Source organism: Gossypium raimondii, chromosome 5 (genome assembly GCF_025698545.1).
Source record: "Gossypium raimondii isolate GPD5lz chromosome 5, ASM2569854v1, whole genome shotgun sequence".
Taxonomy (NCBI): Eukaryota; Viridiplantae; Streptophyta; class Magnoliopsida; order Malvales; family Malvaceae; genus Gossypium; species Gossypium raimondii.
Window position 1 is genome coordinate 20,699,456 of NC_068569.1, and position 12,599 is coordinate 20,712,054.

Sequence of the window (12,599 nt, forward strand, 5' to 3'; positions counted from 1 at the left end):
CCCCTCATTTTGGACTTTTCAAGGCTAGTTCCCTTATCATGATAGGTGCTTGCAACCACCTAGATATGCCATACTTGAGTTATGAAAAAATCAATTGTCAACGTGCTGTAATGTTCTATTCATGTTAAGGCTAAAGCCTTTGTTGTATTGACAAAACTTGTCCTTCACTACCAATGACGGTTATTTGTTGTTTCTTTATTTTTTTCTCCTCAGATTGTATGGTCTCGTTCATGGAATAAATGAATTAATTTTTATTTTAAAAATGTAGTGTTAATACCTTACTGCGCATAGGCTTGCTCGCATAGTGGAGCGTGTAACAACCTGATATTTAGTGGTACTAAAAATTACAATTCCGGAGCTTCATTTCCATAAACTGAGTTTGTAAATATTAAATATGAATATTCATGAAGTTTATATAAAAATATATTAAAGATTGATCTAGTAATTTTGTTGAATTAATAGTTAATTATGGCCTAGTGACAAAATTCTAAAGTTCAATCGCTATAGATTTTTAATTAGGGAATGTAACTCTAAGATATAGAGTTATTTTATTCTTCTTAACCTTATATTTCAATCAAGTTAAGAGTGATTTAGAGTTTTTTTAATTGTTTTAGTTATGTTTATGTTAAGTAGGTAACTTTTAAAGTTTTTATTTTAATAATATATTTTTGTCAAATTAGACACTAAAAATGTGAAATTTTATTCTTCAAGGTGGCTAATAGAACATCGGAAAGGTGGAGAAAAGAATATGCTGAATTTTGACATCTGAAGCCCCAATGCCGCAGCAATGTCGTAGCATCGAGCTTGACAGGAAGAGATTGAGAAGTTCACACTTAAAGAACATCACATCAGCTTTTGGGCTTAACCCGTCTCTTAACAAATGTTGATAATGACCAATAATAAAAAAGAATAGGCTATGAGAAAATATAAAGGCTCAAACACTCTCAAGAGGAGAAAAATAGAATAGGAAAGTGAGTTAACCTAGTCCACAATCTTTTGGGGGATATAAATATCACACTTTGAGAAAATAAAGAGGTGAAACCGTCGGGTGCAAAAAAAAAACAGAACATCAATTTTCAGAAGGCAGCACGTTGGAGAAGAAGAGGATCCGAAGAAGGAAAAAAATAGAAGAACGACTGGAGGAGAACCACATCATTCGGCTTATCATCTCTTCACCTTTCTCTTTGCCTTTTAATCATTTTCCTTTGCTAATTTGAACCATGGCTGAGTTTTGCTTGATTGTTTTTAATTTGATGATTATGGACTAAATATTTATTAGCTAGAATAATTATGGAACCCTAATATGAGATTATTGGTATTTTGATAAGTATGCTTGTTGCAATATGATGTTTATTCATTTAAGTGTTATTCATGTTTAAGACTTGCTATTGCTTGATCAACATTAATGGGTAATTGAGTTAATTTTTAATTCTGAAAAGGTTGTGATTAATGAACATAAAACTTGAATAGTGCATGTTTAGTTTCTTTATTTTTATATGTGTAATGATATAGACATATATTGTTACAGTGCATAATCCTGTAAGAATGGTGCTTGTAGTTGTATTCTTGAAATTAATTTGGCATAGACATATGTTAAATTAGTTATAGGATTGATCATAGTGACTTCGAGAGAAGGCTATAAACTGTCGATTTCAGATTAATAAATTGTCGCATTGTCGCAGCATCATTACCGGTAATTGCTTGTTAGGGGGAAATAATTAATCTGGCTCTTCAATTCATTGATGTTAATTTGTGTTGCTATTTTTAAATTTATTTGCATATTTATTTGAATTTAATCAATTTTTTATTTACTTTCCAAATTGTCATTTGTTAATTTTGCAATTAATGTTTTAAAATCAGTCCATGTGGAAACACTAACTCTAGTATTTACTATTATATTACTTGCTAACGATTGTGTACACTTGTAGTTAGAGGTCGGGAAATCAATCGTGATGGCTCAATCACAAGGGGTAGACAGTGAAGAGAAAATGATCCAATAGTACATCGTCCCCATTGAGTTTCAGGTAAAATTTCGAGGACGATATTTCTAAAGGGGGGAGAATAGTAATGACCAAATTTTTATTGGTACCGGAAATTGTTGTTTCAGAACCTCATTCCATAAACTGAGTCTCTAAATATTAAATATGAATATTTATGGAGCTTATATAAAAATATATTAAAGATTGATTTAATAAATTTGTTGAATTAATAGTTAATTATAACCCAATGACTAAATTGTAATGTTCACTCTCTATAGATTTTTAATTAGGAAATGGCTTGGGCACTTAAATTGCAATTATCCAAAGGACCAAAATGATTAATCATGTGCTAGTGGACGATAACGTGCGTGTTAATTAATTTAAGAAATTGAAGATTAATTAGTTAAGTAAACATAATTAATTAAATAAATTAAGCTTAATTAACCTTTAAGCCATAAGCCATGTATAAAAGCTAAAGTAACTTAAAAAGGTTTCCTTACCTTTCGACTATAACTTGGTAAGTAAATTTAAGTCATTTTCTTTTAATTTTGTAGATTTAAGGTCATGAGAGCTTGATTTAGCTAGCCCATGTACTAATTTTTGAAATTGTTAAAGTTTTAGAAAGTTTTCATTATTGATTTCTTGAAGAATTAGGTGTGAAATTGATTGAAATTAAGCTTAGTTTATGGAAATGACTAAATTGTAAAGCTTAATTATTGATTTCGTACATTAGGGATTAAATTGAATAAAATGCAAAAATATTATGAAATTTTGTTAGGAATATAAAGTATAGGGTCACTAATGAATATATATGAAATCTAGTTTTAATCTGAGGCTAGAAATTAAAAGATATGTTTATTCAATTTAGGGACTAAATGGAATAAATTGAAAAATATGCATGAATTGGTAATTGGTTTTGAATTGGCTGAAAATTTATATTGATATATGTTTTATGATCGTATGTAGCTAACGTCGGCATTGGGTCATCGAAAGGGAAAGTGAAAGCAAGAGTCGTTGACGGGTGACACGAGACCCCTAGTTTGTATTTCTATGGTTCAGGATCAATTTAATTACTGCATATTCATGACATTTTGCATTATATGGTGTTGAAGTGAGTTGTCAATGGTTACTTGAATTGAATTGCTATAGTTGAGATTGAATATCGAGATATGGACCAAATCGAATAAAATGAAAGATGATATGAATTATCTTGAAATGTGATATATGTTATGGAAGTTGAGTAGAATATGTGTAAAATATGAATATATGTGTTTAGAAAATGAATTGTATTGTGGTTATGAATGTGATTGAGTGCATGTATTAGATTAAATTGTATAACGATATTGAATGTCAAAACTCTGTACTGGTTGAATATTGGAAAAATGAGTACAACACAGTATGTTGAATGGTATGTAATGTATGAATTATATTGATGGTGAGATTGAATTGTGATATATGGTTATAATGTATACTGATTCGATGTTACCTTAAAAACAATCTCGAGTACCGTTGAATTAGTTGGCATGCCTTAGGTTGAAAACAATCATTGTCGAGCTATTTGGGATGGTAGGATAAGTAATTTGTGAAAACCATCATTACTGGGCCAGCCGGGATGGGTAAATGTAAGAATAGTGAAAGCCATCGTTGTCGGGCGATCTAGGATGGTAGAATATTGGATTAGAGAATCATCATTTTCGGCCCATACGGGATGGTAGTATACTGAAATAGAGTAAACCATCGTTTTTGAGCCATCGGGGATGGTAATATATTGTATATTTTGAACCATCATTACCGGGCCACCCGAGATGGTATAGTGAATATAGATAGCAAAAGTCATCATTTTCGGGCCACTCGAGATGACAAGAATAGTATAAAAAGATATGGCATGTTGATAAATTAGTATATTGTGCTTATATGTGTGTTATGATAGATGAGGTGTGTAAAATACTATATGAATCAGTTGAAAACGAGCCCTGGGGGCCAAACGAATATGAATGAGTCGATAGACTTCAGAAAGCGATTAGATGGTGGGTTAGACAATATATAGATGTTAAATGAAAATAGAATTGAATGTATTGGAAATGGTTTATAGATAGGTATTTGATAAATGACTTGAATTGATTTTACCATTGATATTATATACCTTGTGATTATTTACTAATGCATATGTTATTTTATCTTAATTCATGGAATTACCACTGAGCGTTTTCGCTCAGCGTACGGTTTGTTTTCTCCGTGCGCAAGTTTAGTAGATTTTCGAGAGTGCTATAAGTAGATCCAACATTTAGGAGGCGATCCCCGACTCAACAAAGTTCATATAGTTTCGTTTCGTTTCAAATATGGCATGTACCTAGGTCGAGTCAATTTACGGTCAAATTGATGATTTTGTTGTATTGAGGCTTGAATAGATAGCTTGAAAATGGTTAAATGATGGAGATGCATATGCGAATTGGCTTGCATAATTGGTTGTATGAAAGTTGGTTATTTTGGTAACTTATGTATGAATGTATGTATAACAAATTGCTTAATATATGGTAGATGGTATAGTTGTTTAACTAATATATGTGTTTAGGTAGTTTAAAGACATAAGTGATAAAATATTCTAGGATTGAACCTTTGTAAATGGTATGGTTTGGTTGACTTGGTGCATTGTAATTAAAAAGAATTATTATTTTAGGTGTAACTCATTGGAGCTAATTGGTACATTGAGAATCAACATGTCACGTCGCAGCGTCAAGTAAGTGACGTCGTGACGAGATCAAGCCACCATGCCACAACCCGACATTGAGCATGGGTCGTTACAATAAGGAGCCAAGTCAGTATTTGGCATCGCGGCAAGGAACCCTCGACATCGCGATGTCAACTTCGAATTTTGTAAATATTATAGTTTAGTCCTAATTCACCCTCGAGTTAGCATTAGAGCTTTTGCAAGCTTTTATAACCAATAAAGTAAGCAAATTTAACTTCAGTAGTAAACTTTGAAACCAATCAAAATCTATTAATAGCAAAATTTAAGAGTGGATCTTATTTTCCAGGTGTACAACAGGTATATAACCAAGGAATTTTTCATACATAAGTTTTCTCTCTTACAAGTTCTCATCAGTATTATTCTTCCACATAATTTTAATTGAGAACTTATTCTGAATAGTGTAGAGTTATACTTACAGTTTTAAAACCTTGCAACTTCAGGTGCGTCCAACTATAATGAGCTTTAGATAGAATTATCATATTTTATTGCTCATAACTAGATTGTTAGAATTAAGTGACTCGAATCCTTATTTAAATAAAATACAGTGGTAAAATAAAATAAAAGTAAAATCCATATAGAGCTACACTTCTTTTATTTTATTTTAGAATAAGGTTTTTTAAACAATTAAACTCCATCTATTTGATATTGATTAGAATAAGGTGTTTCAATCTTACTACACTTCTATTATAATATGGTTTTGCAAGCCTATAAATAGACATAGTCTACTCCTCTTGTAATCATTTGAACTTGACAATGTGAATTTTCTTCTCCTCTGCCCGTGATTTTTTTTCCCGAAAGGGTTTCCACGTAAAATCTGTATGTTCTTTATTTTTTATTTCTCTTTTCTTTGTGATATATTGTCATTATCGATATTCTATTTATTTTACAAATTGGTATCTAAGCTTCCAGGTTGTTCATCTCGATCACGGTAATGACATCTTTGAAGTATGAAATTCCGTTGTTGGATCGTAACACCAGATTTGTGTTGTGGCATATTAAGATGCAAGCAGTTCTTGCGTAGATGGATTTGGAGGATGCCCTGCTAGGGATAGATAAGATGCCTTCGACATTAACGAATGAAGAGAAGAAGCGTAAGGATCGAAAGGCATTAACACAATTACATCTACATTTGTCTAATGAAATTTTGTAGGATGTGATGAAGGAGAAAACCACCGCTGCATTATGGAAGAAGCTGGAACAAATATGTATGTCGAAAATACTAACCAGCAAGCTGCATATGCAACAGCGTCTTTATACTCATCGTTTGGAGGAAGGTGCGTGTAACACCCCGAACCCGAGTCCGTCACTGGATTAGGGTTACTAGGTATTATCAAACAGATTACAGCTTAAAACAGACATTCATTTCAACTTATGATCGTAAATTAACCTTATCAATACATTTAGCCCGTTTAAATTTTAGATCTCAAATCACCCATACTCATCTCATTTGCGTTTAAAAAAAAATATTATCTAAGCTTAAACTAATATATAATGTATATCATGTATATTATAATTACTACGCAATATCACCTAGCATATAAACCCCAACATATTCAGCCTAAATAACCTCAACAAATGGTCATGTATGAAATTTTTAAGCTTCAAAATCATGCACTCAAATTACAAATTTCATAATCAAGCCAAACCACATTTATTTATTTATTCACCTCATGAACTATTCAAATAGCATACTAATCAAAATTTAGCCATTCACACGGCCTAGTAGCGTGTATTTTTACACAAAAACCATCATTAGAAAAAAAAAGACCAAATACACCACGTCATTCATCATGCGATTATGCGCTTATGATCATTTTATTTGAGCAAATTTCTTTCACCTATATTGAAACATATCATACCATCACGAACCTAATCATAGTAATTCAACCTTAAGTGATTACAATACTAGCATATACATTTACCTTCACTAATGAATATCCAAATTCACGTACACATCAAATACTAACTCTCAAACTATTTCTAATATAAAATTTCCTCAAATTATAACACCATAACAAAACCATCAATCAAACAAACATAGAAAATGCCCATTCTTGCATTGGACAATCGAACTTATATAATCAAAATTCCAACAAATATATATATATCATTTTACATTACTAAACTAAATTATAAAAATATCCACCATTCAATATTTATTCCACAACTCATATTTCCAAAATTAATCGACTATCAAACCAACTTTTAATCTACCTATCAATTCTCCATACCGATTTATAACCAACATCTCAATCATATATAAATAAATAACTCGCTTTCATAATAGTATCAAGTTCTAGCCATATATGGACAAACTTTAACATTATTACCAAACTATATAACCAAACACCATATATATATACCATGAAATCCACTTCTATAATAAACTATTGCCATGACCGAATATGCATAACATTAATATCAAAATTAAGCCATTTTCGCATGGCTAAATATCTACAATTCAAAACAAAGCATATCAAGCTAGACTACACATGCCATATGATATAAATAAAAGTTTTCTTTCAAGGTACCAAAATAGATAGCGATGGTGTGATGATGTTCCTCAACAATCCCGAGCTCGAGCTAGCTTTCAAAAAAAATCTATAAAACAAAAAATACACATACAAAGTAAGCTTGGAAAGCTTAGTAAGTCATAAGTAATTAAATTAACAAACGAACATTAATATGGTTATTTCAAGTAGGCCGAGTACTCCCAATCTCAAACACATGCATTATAATCACATTTAAACAATTAGTTCACAATTTCATATTATACAACAACACCTACCTTTATTATCAAACTTTATATAAACTTAAACATACCTGAATCATTTAATTCAAACTTACATTCGGTTTTTACCGTATCATTGCCCGTTGAACCGTTCGGAATCAAATAGGATACTCAGATAACTCGAAAAGCTCGTACAATGCCAACGTACCAAACGTGGTCTTACATGTAATCAAATATCGATACCACTGTCCTAGACAGAGTCTTACACGAAATCATATACGATGCTAATGTCCCAGACATGGTCTTAGACGTAAATCTCAAATAGATGCCAACGTCCCAAACGTGGTCTTACACAAGATCACATATCAGAATCCTATGTCATGACATATGTATCCTATTTATTCCTATGGTTCATACGGGGCTTTCAGACGTCGTAATTTGATCGAATCGAGCTCGTAATTAATTCTCCCATGCTTATATCAAATTCGGCATTTACCCAAATATATTTAATAATTCAATTCAGAACTTATAATTTATATATATTCGATATTAACAGCATGTATTTACTTATGAACTTACCTCGGACGAAGACGAACTGACCGAGACGACTATTTGACAACTTTTGATTTCCTCTGATCCAAATCCAATTTCTCCTTTTCTTGATCTAATAAATTCGAATTTGGCTATTTAATAACACATTTCATTCAAATTTATTCCAAAAACATATAAATGGATACTTTTCATTTTAGCCCCTAACATTTTACATTTTTCATAATTTAGTCCCTATTTCACAAAACACAAAATACACATACTTTAAAAATATCCTAGCTTGGCTGAATATCCCTATAGCTCATATAAGCCCACATATTTCATTTATTTTACATTTTATCCCTTCAATTTTTATTTTCACAAATAAATCCCTAATTTGGATTTTTATCAAAAATTACTTAACAAAATTTAATAATCTATCAACAAATATTTATTTTTCATCATCAAACAACAAAAACAACAATTTCTCATCAATGGAAATTCACAAAATACACAACCAATTCAAAAATTAGGACACGGGCTAGCTAGAATACGAAGCAACGATCTCAAAAACATGAAAATTATCAAAAAAAAAACAAGCAAAATACATACCAAATTTTAGCTTCCAAAGTGCAGAATGCTTAAAACACAAAATGTGTTTTTTTTTCTTCAACTTTCGGCAAGAACAAAGCCAAATGCATGGCATTTTGTGTTTTGTTTTATTTAATATTATGTTATTTACTAATTACTATTTTAATCTTAACTAATTCAGTTAAAAATCCATTACCATATGTCCATAAAAGTCCAATCATACTTTCATTGGTATAATATCAACATAAGGACCCCACATTAGAAAAGCCATAACAATAAAGCACTTTAACAAATAGCTAGCCACTTTTGCATTTTACGCGATTAAGTCATTTTTCGCAAATCGGCGCAAACGATAAAATTAATTCACGAAAATTTCACACATTTCAATTCGCATACTATAAGCATGAAAAATAATATTAAAATATTTTTCTAACTTGGATTTGTGGTCCCGAAATCACTCTCCGACTAAGGTCTAAACTGGAATGTTACAGTGCGTCTGTGTAGGAACACTTAACAATGTTTAAATAAATTCTCTCAAACTTGGAGGACATGGAGGTTCAGTATGATAAGGAAGATCGAAGGTTGATTCTACTTTGTTCGTTGCCCCCGTCTTATTCAACCTTTAGAGACACGATTTTATATAGCCGCGAGTCTCTCATAGTTGATGAGGTTTATGATTCTTTGACCTCGTATAATAAGAGAAACATCTTTTGGTTAAACCCGAGTCTCAAGGAGAGGGTCTCATTGTTCGTGGGAGACAAGATCGAAATGCTAGTGATGATAATGGAAGGACATAAGAACGAAATCCTCGCGGTAAATCTAAAGGTAGATCAAAGTCTTCAAATAGAGGTAAAACTTGTAACTTCTGCAAGAAAAAAAGGGCACATTAAATCTAAGTGCTATAAGCTGCAGAACAAGATCAAAAGGGAGATTGCAAATCAAAAGGGAAAACAACCAGAAAAATCCAGTGAAGCTGATGTTGTAGAAGACTACAGCGATGGTGAACTTCTAGTTGCTTCTATCAACAATTCTAAAGTGAGCGATGAGTGGATCATTGATTCGGGCTACACCTTCCACATGAGTCCCAATTAGGATTGGTTTACAACTTACGAATTAGTATCCGAAGGTGTTGTTTTGATGAGAAATAATGCTTCGTGTAAAATTGCAGGTGTTGGAACGATTAAAGTTAAGATGTTTGACGAAGTTGTCAGAACACTTAGTGACATGCGACATGTTCCAGAATTGAAGAGAAATTTAATTTTGTTGAGTACTCTTGATTCAAAAGGTTCCCTTGTTGTGATTAAAGGCTAGAGAAATACTGCCAAGTTATATGTTTTGTAGGGTTCTACTGTTACTGGTGATGCAACTGTCCCTTCCTCTTCCTTGTCAGATGATGATATTACTAAACTTTGGCATATGCGTCTAGGGCATATCAGTGAGAATGGCATGGCAGAATTGAGCAAAAGAGAACTTCTTGATAGGTAAAGAATTTGCAAACTTAAGTTTTGTGAGCACTGCGTTTTTGGGAAGTAAAAGAGAGTTTGATTCACCAGAGGAATTCATAACACAAAGGAAACGTTGGAGTATATTCATTCTGATCTGTGGGCATATTTATTGATGATTTTTCCAGAAAAGTTTGGGCGTTCTTCCTGAAGCAGAAAAGCGATGTGTTTTTCGCATTTAATTCTTGGAAAAATATGATTGAAAAATAGACGAAAAAATGAATAAAATACCTCTGCATAGACAATGGCTTAGAGTTTTGTTTTGATGAGTTTAATAAACTATGCAAGTCAGAAGGGATCATGAGACACTTGACAGTTCGTCATACCCCACAGCAAAATTGTGTTGCAGAATGAATGAATAGAATGATCATAGAGAAGGTTCGATGTATGTTGTCAAATATCAACTTACCAAAGTCATTTTGGGCCAAAGCAGCCTCTACTGCATAATTTTTGTTCAACCGATCTCCATCCGTTGCCATTAAGAAAAAGACTTCACAAGAGGTATGGTCTGGTAATCTTGCTGACTATTCTGATTTAAAAATCTTTGGGTGTCCTGTGTATGCTCATGTTGATAATGGGAAATTGGAACTGAGATCCATTAAATGTGTATTTCTTGGTTATAAAGCTGGTGTAAAAAGGTATAAGTTATGGTGTCCTGAAAATAGAAAAGTTGTGATTAACAGAGATGTTGTTTTTTATGAAACTGCTATGCTACCTAACTTATCCCTTAAAGACTCTTCCAATAAAGAAAATCAAAAGCAAGTGGAGCATCAGATTAATCCAAAATCTACAATAGAGCCGACTCCTCAAGCTAGCACAAAAATTCATAATAGAGTTGCTTATTCACCACAATACTCTATCGCAAAAAACAGAACTGGAAGAGAAATTAAACCTCTAAAGAAGTATGACAAGGCTGATCTAGTTGCTTATGCTTTAAATGTGGCTAAAGATATAGATGCAAACCAAGAGCCATCTAATTATTTTGAGACAGTTAGCTGTGAAGACTCAGAAAAGTGGATGTTTGCTATGCAAGAGGAGATGAAATCACTCCACAAAAATAGAACGTGGGATCTTGTGAAATTTCCGAAAGGTAGAAAGGTTGTTCGTTGTAAATGGGTGTTTAAAAAGAAATAAGAGACTCTAGGAGTTGAAGAACCCAGATATAAAGCAAAGCTTGTTGCAAAGGGTTATAGTCAAATTCCAGGAGTGGACTTCACAGATCTGACTTCACAGTTGTGAAGCATAGTTCGATTTGAGCTTTGCTTGGTATTGTGGCCATACATGATTTGGAGCTTGAGCAGTTAGATGTAAAAACTGTATTTTTGCATGGAGAACTTGAGGAGGATATTTACATGCAACAACTAGAGGGTTTTATAGTCTCAGAAGAAGAGGACTATGTTTACTTGCTGAAAAAGTCCCTTTACGGTTTGAAACAATCACCAAGATAGTGGTATAAGAGGTTTGATTCTTTTATGACTTCTCATGATTTTAAAAGAAGTAGCTTTGATAGTTGTGTTTACTTTAAGAAAAATAATGATGGTTCTTTTGTGTATCTACTCCTTTATGTTGATGACATGTTGATAGCAGCGAAAGATAAAGGAGAGATAAGAAAGGTCAAAGCCAACTAAGTGAAGTATTAAAGATGAAAGATTTGGGACTAGCAAAGAAGATACTTGGTATGAAGATTCTTAGAGATAAAAAGCAAGTAAATGGTACCTAAATCAGAAGGTGTACATTGAGAAAATTCTTTGCAGGTTCAATATGCAGAGTGCTAAGCCTGTTAATACTCCTTTAGCAGCCCATTTCAGACTTTCATCGGCTTTGTCTCCACAATTAGATGATGAGATTGAGTACATGTCACATGTTCTATACTCTAGTACAGTGGCATCTCTCATGTATGCTATGGTTTGTTCACGTCCAGATTTATCATATGCAGTCAGTGTAGTTAGCAGATACATGGAAATCCCGATAAAAAAAGATATATGGAAAATCTCGGTAAAAAACATTGGAAAGCAATTCAGTCAATTTTAAGATACTTACGAGGTACTACTAATGTTTGTGTACAATTTGGAAAAACTAGAAATGGAGTCATTAGGCAAGTTGATACTGATTTTGCTAGAGATCTTGATAGAATAATATCTCTCACAGGTTATGTCTTTACAATCAGAGGTTGAGCAATCAGTTGGAAAGCCACTTTGCAAACTACAGTCGTTTTGTTTACCACTAAAGCTGAGTACATAGCGATTACTGAGGCTTGTAAAGAAGCTATTTTGTTGAAGGGACTCTTTAGTGAACTCAACAAAGACCTTCAAATCAGTACAGTATTTTGTGACAGTCAGAGTGCCATCTCCCTTACAAAAGATCAAATGTTTAATGAGAGAACAAAACACATTGATGTTCGGTATCATTTTGTTCGTGATATTATTACTCGTGGTTATCTTGTTGTGAGCAAAATTAGTACTCATGAAAATCCTGCAGATATGATGACTAAGTCACTTCCTATAACCAAGTTTGAGCAT